At 40.8% G+C, this 14,929-nt stretch overlaps 1 protein-coding gene across 1 annotated transcript in view; it reads left to right on the top strand.

Annotated features, from left to right (window-relative positions):
• The window catches only part of hoatz (HOATZ cilia and flagella associated protein), a 144,528-nt gene extending 131,183 nt beyond the window's left edge, over positions 1–13,345 (top strand). Inside the window, exon 3 of the transcript XR_009817483.1 lies at positions 13,092–13,345. The gene's annotated coding sequence lies outside the window, so the exon portion shown is untranslated. The remainder of the gene's footprint in view (positions 1–13,091) is intronic.
• The last annotated feature ends 1,584 nt before the right edge of the window (positions 13,346–14,929 follow it).

Below are 14,929 nucleotides of genomic sequence, written 5' to 3'. Positions count from 1 at the left end.
CCCATTTACCCGGGTAAATAAAGTTTTTCCACCAAAAATTACCCGGGTAGATTAGGTTCTTCGGGAACTTTTCGGAGTTCCTGCCGGCTCGGTGGGACTGTGTTGTCAAACGCTGATTGGTTGAAGAGAGTTCCTAAAACTTCTTTTCTGAGCACAGGACTGCCGTTATTTAATGCTAGACGACTTGTTTAATTCTTATTTCTTGTCTATTCATATTACAACAAACTTGACACTGGAGAGAAAGAAGATCAAAAGGAACTTTCTGGAACTTTTATGAGGGAACTTTGTGCTGAAGAACGCTGATCAGTGGAACTATCTTGCAGTGTTCTTCCTCAGCCATAGTCTTTAATCTATATGCAGTTTATTGTTGTTTATAATTTTTACAAACTTTTTTTCGTTAGACGAAGCTACGAGAAGTAAAAGGACTTTTTTAAACGTATTTACGGAGGACTATGAAGCGGCGTACTACTCTGATTTGGTTGGAGAAATGTGAACTAAAAGAGGCAGTACATGAGTGAAAGGTAAATAAATAACATCATGTAATAACTATTTACTTTATTACATGTTGTAAAAGTAGTCAGTGACATTCCATTTGTGTAGTTATTAGCCTCAACTCGAGCAAACAGAATGCTAATGCTAACAAGCTAACGCTAAAGATGATGTGTAAATAACATCAAATATTACTAATTTCCTTTATTACATGTTGTAAAAGTAGTCCGTGACACTTCATTTGTGTAGTTGTTAGCCTCAACCCGAGTGGACAGAATGCTAATGCTAACAAGCTAACGCTAAAGCCGATGTATAAATACCATCAAATATTAACTACTTACTTTATTACATGTTGTAAAGGTAGTGACACTCCATTTGTGTAGTGGTTAGCCTCAACCCGAGTGGACAGAATGCTAATGCTAACAAGCTAACGCTAAAGCCGATGTGTAAATACCATCAAATAATACCTATTTAATTTATTACATTTTGTAAAAGTAGTCAGCGACACTCCATTTGTGTAGTTGTTAGCCTCAACCCCAGTGAAAAGAATGCTAATGCTAACAAGCTAACGCTAAAGTGTTGAATGTGTTTGTGTTGTCGGCGTGAGATAAACACTGACATTTATTATTTATATATCGTTATTTACAGCTGAAATGGACAAAAATGTCAGGCTTGGTAAAAAGGATAGGACTCAGATGCAGAGTAGGGAATACTTCGACAGGCTTTTATTTTGACATCTTCCTTTCGCCTCCAGAGTCAAGGTAATACAATATCTATATTAACAAAAAACTAGTTTGCGAAAAAGGTTCCAAAAAATAGGAACAACCGAAAATCACTCCGAAAGGAGGAAAACACAAAAACAAAGACAAACTATAATTGGCGCCGTATATGCTAGAAAATGTATTAACACAAAAACGCTCCAACAGGAGGAAGAAACAATGGCTTTGAAAAATTCTACACTTATCTAATCTAATAAAGTTTAACAAAAAATGTCACTAAAAAATTTGAGGAAAGAATGAAAGAAAAAACTGATAACTCACCACTTCGGCTGAATAAACTAAATAACAAAAAAAATCACTCTGCTGAGGAGGAAAAAAGGAAAACTCAAAATAGCAACGAAGGAATTCAGGATCAAGGAATATTAACACAAGACGAGGCAAGGCAAGGCAAGGCATGGACACGAAAGCTAGAGAGGCACGAATACACGAGACAATCTGGCACAGAACAAGTGGAGGCGTGGGCTTATAAAACACATGAGGGTAATGGGTAACAGGTGGAAACAATCAGGGGTCAGGGATGACGTCAGACTGATGACACAAAAGGAAGGGCAAGTGATCTGACACGAGAGGAGTTACTTTTCAAAGTAAAACATGCAATTCACAAGACAGAAGAAACCAAGACAAGACATCCCTCACCGCGGTGTGACAAAAAGAAACAATCATTTACCGAGAGGACGACTTTCTGACTGGTGGACATTGTGGACAAAAGCCTGGATTTTTATGAACAATTCGGTACAGTTTGTCTTTTTAAATCATATCGTTTTGTATATTATTGCTTTGTATTTAATTCACTTACTTTATGGTAAAGAACTGTGACCTGATATAGTCTGTTTATTTACATGGTATCAGTGTAGAGATATACTAAACCACTCCTCCATACGTCATCAGCCGGATTTGGATAAACTACCCACACTTTTACGTGAACATTTAGTTCCAGGAACCAGAGGTTCCTGTACTTTTTGGTGTAAAAGGGCCTCTTGTCTCAAGTTCTTGGGATGTGTGGGGACGACGTAAGAAGAAGCAAGCACAGCTATCCCACAGGGCCCGAGGACTTTACACGGTAACTATTAAAGTGTCTTATCTTTCGACAAAAAAAAAAACAAGAGAAGCAATACAACATGAATCACACGAAGACAGTTAGTCAGAGAAGAGATTACTAAAATTTGCAAGGTGAGTTTAAGGCTTTGTAGATTTTACTTTAAAGAGGCTTTCCACAAGGAAACATTGACTAGAGAACTGATCGGACTAAGAGGACATCCTTTCCGTCCTCTCCTGACAGGGTCTCCTTCCTGTTGAGGGACGGCGTGCGACCCCCCCCTGGTGGCCGGGGGCTCCTGTAAATGTCAGCCAAGCGTCGATCACCTGGATGGGAAACATGAACATTTCAAAAGCTTCCTGTGGATTTTCAGACATTTGAGCGCCGAAGCTCCATGTGTCATCACTGAGTCACTCCTAAAGAAGTCTCACTGCCTCCAGCGTCTCCATGACGACAAGTTTAGCAGTTTATGGACAACATCACCTTTTTTTTTTTTTTTTTTTGATGCAAAAGTCTGCTAGTTTTCACTCCTGCGATGTTTTAGCTGAACCCTTCAATGCCAGCTGGCTTTGAGCCAGGGCAGGGGGATCGAACTCGCGGCCCTCTAGTTGGCTTCGCCGGGCTGCCATCAGTCCAATATATTATTGCTCTCTTGAATGTCACTAGAAGAGGAGTGTCAAACTCTAATCACACTGGGGGCCAGAACTCAAAGCACACTTTAGAGCTTAGGCCGAACAGAACTTATTGACGGACTGGACTCTATGGAAACGCGTGCTAGGTTTGTACGGTACTAATGAAGTACTGCAGTACTAATGAATTCAAAAAGGTATGAGGTCAATTGTAGCGTGTACATTTTGTACAGCATGCACTTGTATTTGGTCACAGAATCTTTTAGGGCAGTGATCCCCAACCACCGGTCCGGGGACCGGTACCGGTCCGTGACGCATTTGCTACCGGGCCGCAGAGAAACATTAAATAAATTATAAACGACTGCATTTACTCTGACTTAACTTTCGCCTGTCCCACTAGACACACCAATAAGCTTGTTTATAGAGTTAACCCTGACCCTAACCTTAACCCTAACCCCAATAAAACTCCTCGTAGGAAGTTGCCATTTGTTACAAACCCCGTTTCCATATGAGTTGGGAAATTGTGTTGGATGTAAATATAAACGGAATACAATGATTTGCAAATCCTTTTCAACCCATATTCAATTGAATGCACTACGAAGACAAGATATTTGATGTTCAAACTCATAAACTTTTTTTTTTTTTTTTTCAAATAATAATTAACTTAGAAATTCATGGCTGCAACACGTGCCAAAGTAGTTGGGAAAGGGCATGTTCACCACTGTGTTACATGGCCTTTCCTTTTAACAACACTCAGTAAACGTTTGGGAACTTAGGAGACACATTTTTTAAGCTTTTCAGGTGGAATTCTTTCCCATTCTTGCTTGATGTACAGCTTAAGTTGTTCAAGGCTTCATAATGCGCCACACATTTTCAATGGGAGACAGGTCTGGACTACAGGCAGGCCAGTCTAGTACCCGCACTCTTTTACTATGAAGCCACGTTGATGTAACACGTGGCTTGGCATTGTCTTGCTGAAATAAGCAGGGGCATCCATGGTAACTTTGCTTGGATGGCAACATATGTTGCTCCAAAATCTGTATGTACCTTTCAGCATTAATGCTGCCTTCACAGATGTGTAAGTTACCCATGTCTTGGGCACTAATACTCCCCCATACATCACAGATGCTGGCTTTTCAACTTTGCGCCTATAACAATCCGGATGGTTCTTTTCCTCTTTGGTCCAGAGGACACGACATCCACAGTTTCCAAAAACAATTTGAAATGTGGACTCGTCAGACCACAGAACACTTTTCCACTTTGTATCAGTCCATCTTAGATGAGCTCAGGCCCAGCGAAGCCGACAACGTTTCTGGGTGTTGTTGATAAACGGTTTTCGCCTTGCATAGGAGAGTTTTAACTTGCACTTACAGATGTAGCGACCAACTGTAGTTACTGACAGTGGATTTCTGAAGTGTTCCTGAGCCCATGTGGTGATATCCTTTACACACTGATGTCGCTTGTTGATGCAGTACAGCCTGAGGGATCGAAGGTCACGGGCTTAGCTGCTTAGTGATTTCTCCAGATTCTCTGAACCCTTTGATGATATTACGGACCGTAAATGGTGAAATCCCTAAATTCCTTGCAATAGCTGGTTGAGAAAGGTTTTTCTTAAACTGTTCAACAATTTTCTCACACATTTGTTGACAAAGTGGTGACCCTCGCCCCATCCTTGTTTGTGAATAACTGAGCATTTCATGGAATCTACTTTTATACCCAATCATGGCACCCACCTGTTCCCAATTTGCCTGTTCACTTGTGGGATGTTCCAAATAAGTGTTTGATGAGCATTCCTCAACTTTATCAGTATTTATTGCCACCTTTCCCAACTTCTTTGTCACGTGTTGCTGGCATCAAATTCTAAAGTTAATGATTATTTGCAAAACAAAACAAAATGTTTATCAGTTTGAACATCAAATATGTTGTCTTTGTAGCATATTCAACTGAATATGGGGTTGAAAATGATTTGAAAATCATTGAATTCCGTTTATTTTTACATCTAACACAATTTCCCAACTCATATGGAAACGGGGTTTGTATATTTGTTCTAACTTTGTGACATGATACAATGCACATTAATGAACATATAAAGTATAAATGTGACAGATTGTAGCCAAAGGCTGATTTCCATCTGCAGTCCCTAGCAGGTTGATGGTAACCTGCTGGGGATCTCAACTGCAAAGAAACAAGCCCAGGGCTCCCACTAATTCAACGTTTATCATGAGTTGTATTTTTAATGCACTTGTTTTTGCTGTATTTATCCGGCACAAGTGGAAAGCCGGTCCCTCAAAATTTTTTGCGCGAAAAAGGTTGGGGACCACTGTTATAGGGGATTATTCCGTTATTATTCCCTTAGAGAGCTTCGGGTCCAGATGTCAAACAAAGATCCTCCATAGAGTGCTTGATTTTGCCCCCAGGGCAATGGAAAACTTAAAGGATAGCAGCGGTTGGATTTTAGGAGGAAGTGTAAACACATTAACGACATCTGGTAAGAGCCCCCACCGGTAGGAGTAGAGATAAATGGGTTATAAATGGGTTGTACTTGTATAGCGCTTTTCTACTTTGAAGGCACTCAAAACGCTTTGACAATACAGCAGGGGTAGGGAACCTATGGCTCTAGAGCCAGATGTGGCTCTTTTGATGACTGCATCTGGCTCTCAGATAAATCTTAGCTGACATTGCTTAACACGATAAGTAATGAATAATTCAGCTGTTAATCACAGTGTTAAAAATAACGTTCAAAATATAAAACATTTTCATGCATTTTAATCCATCCATCCGTTTTCTACCGCACCTGTTCAAGAAGTCGCATTAATGGTAAGAAGTATTTTATTTATTATTGGTTAGCTTCAGAATAACAATGTTATTAAAAAGAATAAGAGACTCATTATACTCTAAAAATGTTGGTCTTACTTAAAAATGCACGCATCTAGTTGTATTCAGTGTTAAAAAATATTATATGGCTCTCACGGAAATACATTTTAAAATATTTGGCTTTCATGGCTCTCTCAGCCAAAAAGGTTCCCGACCCCTGCACTACAATATTTCCACATTCACCCATTCACACACACATTCACACACTGATGGCGGGAACTGCCATGCAAGGCGCTAACCACGACCCATCAGGAGCAAGGGTGAAGTGTATTGCTCATAGACACAACAGACGTGACTAGGGTGGAAGAAGTCGGGAATCGAACCAGGAACCCTCAAGTTGCTGGCACGGCCGTTCTCCCAACCGCTCCATGTTACCCCCAAGATCAGGGATTGGAGGTCATTGAGCAAAGTGACAACGCCCGGGTGTTGTCTGCATTTGTACAAACAAACTGTGACCGTCGCTAAGGCTAGAATAACAAAGAGTAAGTGTCTTCGTGTAAAAGGTATTTAAAAACAGTTGTCCGAGAAAACAGCAGGAGAGTATCATCAGGCCCGTACTTTACTCCTGGTAGCTGCAGTTCCAGTCGGAGGCTCGCTGAATCAAATAAAGCTTTTTGTTCAACGATTCCTCGTTGGCATATTTGGTCCATTCACACCACCAAGTCGTCCTTGGACCAGCAATATACAAGAGGTACTATACTGCCTTTGAAAAATACCGTGTAGGATTCCCTTCCTAGCGGTTCCCCTGCTACACACGTCACAGGAGTCAGGCGTGTAGATTTGAACACAGTTTTAATGTTCCTCAATAAGCGCATCAATAATCTTTTCAGATATACAGGACTTTTCAGTCTCTCCAAGTCCTCTCAGTCCTCCCTCTTCCTGTTCACAGCCGCTACTGTTAAAGACAACAGGTGATTAGCAGAGGTGTGGACTCGAGTCACATGACTTGGACTCGAGTCAGACTCGAGTCATGAATTTGATGACTTTAGACTCGACTTGACAAAATGTAAAAAGACTTGCAACTCGACTTAGACTTTAACATCAATGACTTGTGACTTCACTTGGACTTGAGCCTTTTGAATTGACATGACTTGACATGACTTGCTACTTTCCCCAAAACCCAAAGATGAAAAAGTTATTCGGGAGCGCTCCGTATTTTGCATTGTGTACTTGTCTATCAGCGTTGCGTGTGTCAGCTGGTGTGGTCTCAGTACAACAGCCAATCAAATTAGATCTACTTTGTTTTCATCACACAGCATTCATCCAATCAAATTGCAGGACAACCAACGAAGAAGACATGTCCAAACCACACGCCAGTGAACAAAAAATGATACCTAAAATAATTTTGTTTGGGTATAAAAATTACGAGGTGGTCAACACAAAACGGTTTGCTGTATGCAACACATGCGGTTCGAAAATTACTGATGGAGAGGCAACAACTTCCAACTTCGTCCGGCATTTGAAGTTGCAAAAAGAACGGTAAGTTTTGAATGTAAGATAACGTTTATTGGCTAAGTAACGTGACTTTTATTTGCTGTGTAGTTAAATCAGTGAGGCTGTAAACTCACTGCTAACGTTATAACGTTATTGCAAACACGGGAATCTGTTGCAGTTCACTACCTTATTCATACTTTTTGTTCAGTGATTTTTTTTTAAGCAGGGTTACGTTAGTCAATATATCACACGTAACGTTAGACGGCGGTCAGCAGCACCGCGTATTTTAGCCACCTAAAAAAAGACAAAAATAGTAAAATAAAGGTCAGTTAAAATGTATACTATATTATGAATATGTGTACCGTTTTAGCTAGCTTTCTGACATACTGTTGGTTGTTTACCTCAGTGGTCCCCAACCACCGGGCCGCGGCCCGGTACTGGTCCGTGGATCGATTGGGAACGGGCCGCACAAGAATTTTTTTTTTTTTTTTTTTTCTTTTTTTAATTAAATCAACATAAAAAACACAAGATACACTTACAAGTAGTGCACCAACCCAAAACAACTCTCTCCCCCCTTTTGTTCTGGGCATTGAACATGAAGACTCTTCCTTCACTGTTCCGAGTGGCCATGAGAGTCTTGGCAGTGCCTGCCTCCAGTGCTCCAGTGGAGCGAGTTTTCAGCCATGGTGGCATCATACTACGCCCCCATCGTGCACAAATGACTGACAGACTCTTGGCTAATTTGGTCTTTTGCAAATGCAATGCAGCATAGGGCCCTGACATAAAAAGTAAAACTTTTTTGTTATGTTCACGTATATGTCATGTTTTTTCAATGTTAACACTTTTGTACAAATAAGTACATTTGCACTTTATTTTTCAATGTGTTTGTTCTGTAAAGGAATGAGTTAATGTTTAAAATGACTGGTTAATAGTGCTATTATAAAGTGCAATGTCAGCACAATTTTCTTTCCTGCAATTTAAAATGCACTTGTTTTAATAAATAAATACAGCGTTTGAAAAGCATACACAATCTGTGTTAATATATTAGTATGTGGTTAAAAGGACTTGAAAGGACTCGAAGCTCAAAATGCAGGACTTAGGACTTGACTTGAGACTTTCCAGTCTTGACTTTGGACTTGACTCGGGGCTTGCCTGTCTTGACTCGGGACTTGACTCGGACTTGAGGGCAAAGACTTGAGACTTACTTGTGACTTGCAAAACAATGACTTGGTCCCACCTCTGGTGATTAGACAACTCTTACCACCTGGGAAATCTAATCACATGTTCAGCTGTGTTTCGAAGCCGGCACTGACACGCCTGTCGGTGCGCTGTCCTCAGCACCTTGGACAGGGGCGGTGACCTCCACTCCCGCTGGTCACGCCTTCCTCCACATACCGGTACTTTTTTTGTCATGGACACGACGGCGCGCCTTTGCTGGTAATATGAGCCGAGGCGCATGTGAGTCAACACAGTACAGTACATGCCGGACCACATTACAATTATGTGAGGTGACGCGTTAAAATTGTGGGATGGGCCATGTTAAATGAGGTGGCGGGTAACATTTAAATGACGTGGAGGGCCACGTTACAATGATGCGGCGGACCACATAAAATTAGATGGCAGGCCACACTAGAATTAAGTGCTGTGCCGCATTTAAATTATGGGATGGTTCACATTAAAATCAAGTGGTGGTCAAAAATAAAATCATATGGCGGTCCACAATAAAATCGGTGTATTTGTTTATGTGGCGGATTCTAATAAAATGACGTGACGGTCCAAAATAAAATGATGTGATGGTCGACAATAAAATTAAATTTACTATGTGGATGTCCACAGTAAAGTGACGTGGCAGGCCACATTAGAATTATGTGGTGTGCCACAATAAATTATGGAATGGTTCACTTTAAAATGAAGTGGGGGGGTCAAGATTAAAGTACAAAACCCAAAACCAGTGAAGTTGGCACGTTGTGTAAATGGTAAATAAAAACAAAATACAATGATTTGCTAATCATTTTCAATTTAATTGAATGGACTGCAAAGACAAGATACTTAACGTTCGAACTGGAAAACGTTATTATTTTTTGCAAATATTAGCTCGTTTGGAATTTGATGCCTGCGACATGTTTCAAAAAAACTGGCACAAGGGGCAAGAAAGACTGATAATCATCAAACACTTAATTGGATCATCCCACAGGTGAACAGGCTCATTGGGAACAAGTGGGTGCCATGATTGGGTATAAAAGCAGCTTCCATGAAATGCTCAGTCATTCACAAACAAGGATGGGGCCAGGGTCACCACTCTGTGAACAAATGCGTGAGCAAATTGTCCAACAGTTTAAGAACAACATTTCTCAACGAGCTATTGCAAGGAATTTAGGGATTTCAACATCTACAGTCCGTAATATTAAGTTAAAGTTAAAGTACCCATGATTGTCACATCATCAAAAGGTTCAGAGAATCTGGAGACATCACTGCACGTAAGCAATGATATTATGGACCTTCAATCCCTCAGGCGGTACTGCATCAATAACTGACTTCAGTGTGTAAAGGATATCACCACATGGCCTCAGGAACACTTCAGAAAACCATTGTCAGTAACTACAGTTTGCCGTTACATCTCTAAGTGCAAGTTAAAACTCTACTATGCAAAGTGAAAGCCATTTATCAACAACACTGTCACGACTTGGACTAAGGCTTGGTTTGTTCTCCCGAGGTGCAAGTGATTTGGACCAGACATAGCGTGAAGGTGAATACATTATTTATTTTAACACTATATATCAAAAAGGAACAAACGAAAAGTGCGCACAATGGCGGAGGTACAAAACTAGGCTATTGAAAACAAAACTTGCACATAGGCAGAAACTGTGAAGAATTAAACAAAAACACTAACTGCGGCATTAATAAACAAAAAACTTACTTGGCATAGACTATGAAGTGCGCAGAGGTAAGAGTGTGACAGGGGTATGAATCCGGGATGTCGCCAGGAAGACAAACTGAAAACAATGAACTTAAATACTACAGATATGATTAACGAAAACAGGTGCGTGACTCAAAACGTGAAACAGGTGCGTGACGTGACAGGTGAAAACCAATGGGTTGCTATGGTGACAAACAAGAGTGCACAATGAGTCCAAACGTGGAACAGGTGAAACTAATGGGTAACCATGGAAACAAGACAAGGGAGTGAAAAGCCAGAAACTAAAGAGTCCAATAACCAAACAAAACAAAGCATGACTAATACAAAACATGGTCACACAGACATGACAAACACCCAGAAACGCCGCCGGCTAAGATGGACTGATGCAAAGTGGAAACCTGTTCTGTGGTCTGACGAGTCCACATTTCAAATTGTTTTTAGAAACTGTGGACGTTGTGTCCTCCGGAACAAAGAGGAAAATAACCATCCGGACTGTTATAGGCGCAAAGTTGAAAAGCCAGCATCTGTGATGGTATGGGGGTGTATTAGTGCCCAAGGCATGGGTAACTTACACATCTGTGAAGGCACCATAAAGGTTTTGGAGGAACATATGTTGCCATCCAAGCAACCTTATCATAGACGCCCCTGCTTATTTCAGCAAGACAATGCCAAGCCACGTGTTACAACAACGTGGCTTCATAGTAAAAGAGTGCGGGTAATAGACTGGCCTGCCTGTAGTCCAGACCTGTCTCCCATTGAAAATGTGTGGCAAAATATGAAGCCAAAATACCACAACAGAGACACAACTTAAGCTGTACATCAAGCAAGAATGGGAAAGAAGTCCACCTGAAAAGCTTCAGAAATTGGTCTCCTCAGTTTACTGAGTGTTGTTAAAAGGAAAGGCCATGTAACACAGTGGTAAAAATGCCCCTGTGCCAACATTTTTGCAATGTTTTGCTGCTATAAAATCTTAAGTTAACGATTATTTGCAAAAAAAAATTAAGTTTCTCAGTTCAAACATTAAATATCTTGTCTTTGCAGTCTATTCAATGAAGTATAAGTTGAAAAGGATTTGCAAATCATTGTATTCTGTTTTTATTTACCATTTACACAACGTGCCAACTTCACTGGTTTTGGGTTTTGTAATGACATGAGTTTATTTGTTTTTGTGGCGGGTCACAATAACATGACGTGACAGTCCGCAATAAAATGATGTGGCGGGGCACATCGGTCGTTATCTAAACATAGTGTCCAGTACTCACGGGGAACTGGCCCGACTTCTCGCACGCCACAGACAGATTTAGGAGTCCTGTATGTAATCACACATGTGCATATCGTGTTTAATGGCCGTAGTTTATTAAGTGTCCACACTGATGGACCACTGTGTAGCAGAACTGGCTCTTTGCTTGCCTTACACCACCTGGAACCATCTTTTATTTTTAATAATAGAGTAGAAACTACACACTGAAAGGCTTCTTGCAGATCGGCTTACTCACCACATGTGCTGTCCTCTCACGCAAAAAAAATGTTTTCTGGTCTGAGCGGCGAGCAAACGTACACGCCCGCGCGGCGTTTGGCCGAGGATCGCGAAGCATCTGGGACTTGGATTAGAGGCCATGACAGGGAGACGGAGGAAGGATTACTCTGCCTCACTTTGTTTGCTTGAGGGAGGAAGAAGGAGACAAAGGTGTTGCCTGATCGGAAATGAACCGCTTTCTTTTTGGAATCCTGAAGAAGCCGAAGGGAGCTCTCATGTTTGTGCCACCTTTTTTGTATGAAATATTCAGCCTCGCAATATTTCACGCTTCATTTGATTCATTACGGCTCTCCATTATTAATAAATTGTTCAGCCAAGCAGCAGAAGCGTGGCCTCCCCGTGGAGTCGATACTGCAAGTTCCCTGCAGGATGTTTTTGCAGCCAGCGATGAAATGAGGCTCATGTCAACATGAACGTGTTTGAAACGCACTCAGCGCTGCAACAATGGCGGAGATTTTATTCGTCCTCACTGCAGCACACGGCAAAAGTGGTGTTGGTGTAGCAAACGAGCAGCCTTTTCTATTAAAGAGTATGCCGTTTATTGATGGGCAACGGCATTGAACAGTCTGCCTGTCAGGGGACGCATGCTGGTATCAGTCACTCGCTATGTTTCCATACACTAAATTACATAGACAAATATGTAGGTAGTGTACTAATAAAGTACTGCTGTACTTATGAATTAAAAACGGTGCTTTACTGCCTCTGAAATTTTTTTGCGGCCAACTTATGGAATTGATGATTCAAAGAAATCAAACAATGTACTAATTTGTATTTTTATTTTGGTCAAAGGTTACTCTCCAAATAGTTTTAGTTTTTTTGTGTGTGTGATTGATGCTGTATTACTGCCTTTCCCAAGATTTAACCATAACCTTTCTGTTTGCAAACAGATAGACTCTGTTTTTTGCTCGTCCTCCTTACGTAAAGTATCCAAACAACAGAAGAACAAGTGATTATTACATTTTAACAGAAATTTTAAAACAGAAAGTTGGCCGATATTAACAGTAAATGAACAAATAGATTAATAATCCATTTTCTACTGCTTGCCCATCATAATTTTGACAAAATAGTAGAATGGTAAATGACAAATCAACGTCAGAACCCAACATTGATTAAACGTCGTCAAAAAGCATCTTGTTTCAACGTTAGGTTTGAGTTGCTCAACATCACGACCTAATTCAACAAGTTCTCAACGTTGTTTTAATGTCTTGTGCCTGCTGGGACACCAGTTACTCAGTACCGGATGACTACTTTTTACTTTTGTTTCAACGTTGTCTTTGCGTTGTAGAATATTGGTTGGGACATGACCAAATTTCAATGGTCAAATCAACGTCACAACCTGACATTGAATAAACGTTGTCAAAAAGCAAGTTGTTTCAACGTTGTATTTGTGTTGTAGAATATCGGTTGGCAAATGACCAAAATTCAACGGTCAAATCAACATCACTACTGGACATTGAATAAACGTCGTTGTGGAGGAGGGGCGTGGCCCGCGGGCCTGCCGAGGAACAGGGTGTAAAAGGACCGGCCTCGAAGACAGCAACAGGTGAGTGGATGGCCAGGTGGGCCCTGTTATCTAATCACCTGTCGCCTTTATTAGCAGCAGCCGGAACGAGACACGGGGGAGAGTTGGAGTGGGAGCCCGAGAGAGAGAGAGACACGGAATAAGAAAATACATTTTGCTGGAAAGAAAACGGCTCTCACATTTATGACAATAAAACAGTGTTGTATCCAGAATACCGGGCTCTCGTGTCAGTGTGTGGTGGTCAGGGGAACCCACGGCAGAGCACTGACACAGTCGTCAGACAACATGTTGTTTCAATGTTGTCTTTGTGTTGTAGAATATTGGTCGGGAAATGACCACATTTCCATGGTCAAATCAACGTCACAACCTGACATTGAACAAACGTCAAAAAGTATGTTGTTTCAAGGTTGTATTTGTATTGTAGAATATTGGTTCGGAAATTACCTTTACCATGAATTGATTAACGTGGACCCCGACTTAAACAAGTTGAAAAACGTATTCGGGTGCTACCATTTGATGGTCAATTGTACGGAATATGTACTCTACTGTGCAATCTACTAATAAAAGTCTCAATCAATCAATCAAACCAAAATTCAATGGTCAAATCAACGTCAGAACCCAACATTGATTAAACGTCGTCAAAAAGCATGTTGTTTCAACGTTATGTTAGAGTTGCTCAACGTCAGGACCTAATTCAACAAGTTCTCAAAGTTGTTTCAATGTCTTGTGCCTGCTGGGCCACCAGTTACTCGGTACCGGATGACTACTTTTTACTTTTGTTTCAACGTTGTATTTGTGTTGTAGAATATTGGTTGGGAAATGACCAAAATTCAAAGGTCAAATCAACGTCACAACCTGACATTGAAAAAACGTCAAAAAGCATGTTGTTTCAACGTTGTATTTGTGTTGTAGAATATTGGTTGGGAAATGACCAAATTTCAATGGTCAAACCAACGTCACAACCTGACATTGTCATGTCTGTATGATCATGTTTTGTTTTAGTCATGTTCGGTTTTGTTTTTGGACTCTTTGTGCGCTTTTGTTTGTTTTGTCACCGTAGCAACCCATTAGTTTTCACCTGTCATGTCACACACCTATTTCACGTTTTGAGTCACGCACCTGTTTTCACTGATCATGTCACTGCTATATAAGACTGTCTGTTTCTGTTGTTCGTCCTGGTGACATTATCTTTTCATACCATGCTACTTCTGACATCCATACTACCCCTGCTACCTCTGTTTGTCTTCATGCTTCCATAGTTCCATGCCAAGTAAGTTTTTGTTTATTGTTCATAGTTTCTGCCTTTGTGCAAGTTTTGTTTCATTAGTCTAGTTTGTTCTCCGCCATTGTGGGCGCCTTTTGTTTGCTTCATTTTTTGTACTCTGTTAGTGTTTAAAATAAAAGATGTACTTACATTCACGCCTTGCCCGCGCCAACTTTCCTTTGCAAACCCCAAGGACCACGTTTTGACAGACATTGAATAAACGTCATCAAAAAGCATGTTGTTTCAACGTTGTATGTGTGTTGTAGAATATTGGTTGGGAAATGACCAAATATCAAAGGTCAAATCAACGTCAGAACCCAACATTGAATAAATGTCGTCAAAAAGCATGTTGTTTCAACGTTAGGTTTGAGTTGCTCAATGTCACGACCTAATTCAACAAGTTGTCAACGTTGTTTTAATATCTTGTGCCTGCTGGGACACCAGTTAC

Source organism: Nerophis lumbriciformis, linkage group LG24, assembly GCF_033978685.3.
Source record: "Nerophis lumbriciformis linkage group LG24, RoL_Nlum_v2.1, whole genome shotgun sequence".
NCBI classification, from domain to species: Eukaryota; Metazoa; Chordata; class Actinopteri; order Syngnathiformes; family Syngnathidae; genus Nerophis; species Nerophis lumbriciformis.
Note: the sequence above shows the minus strand (reverse complement) of the source record. Positions and strands in the feature narration are given on the sequence as shown.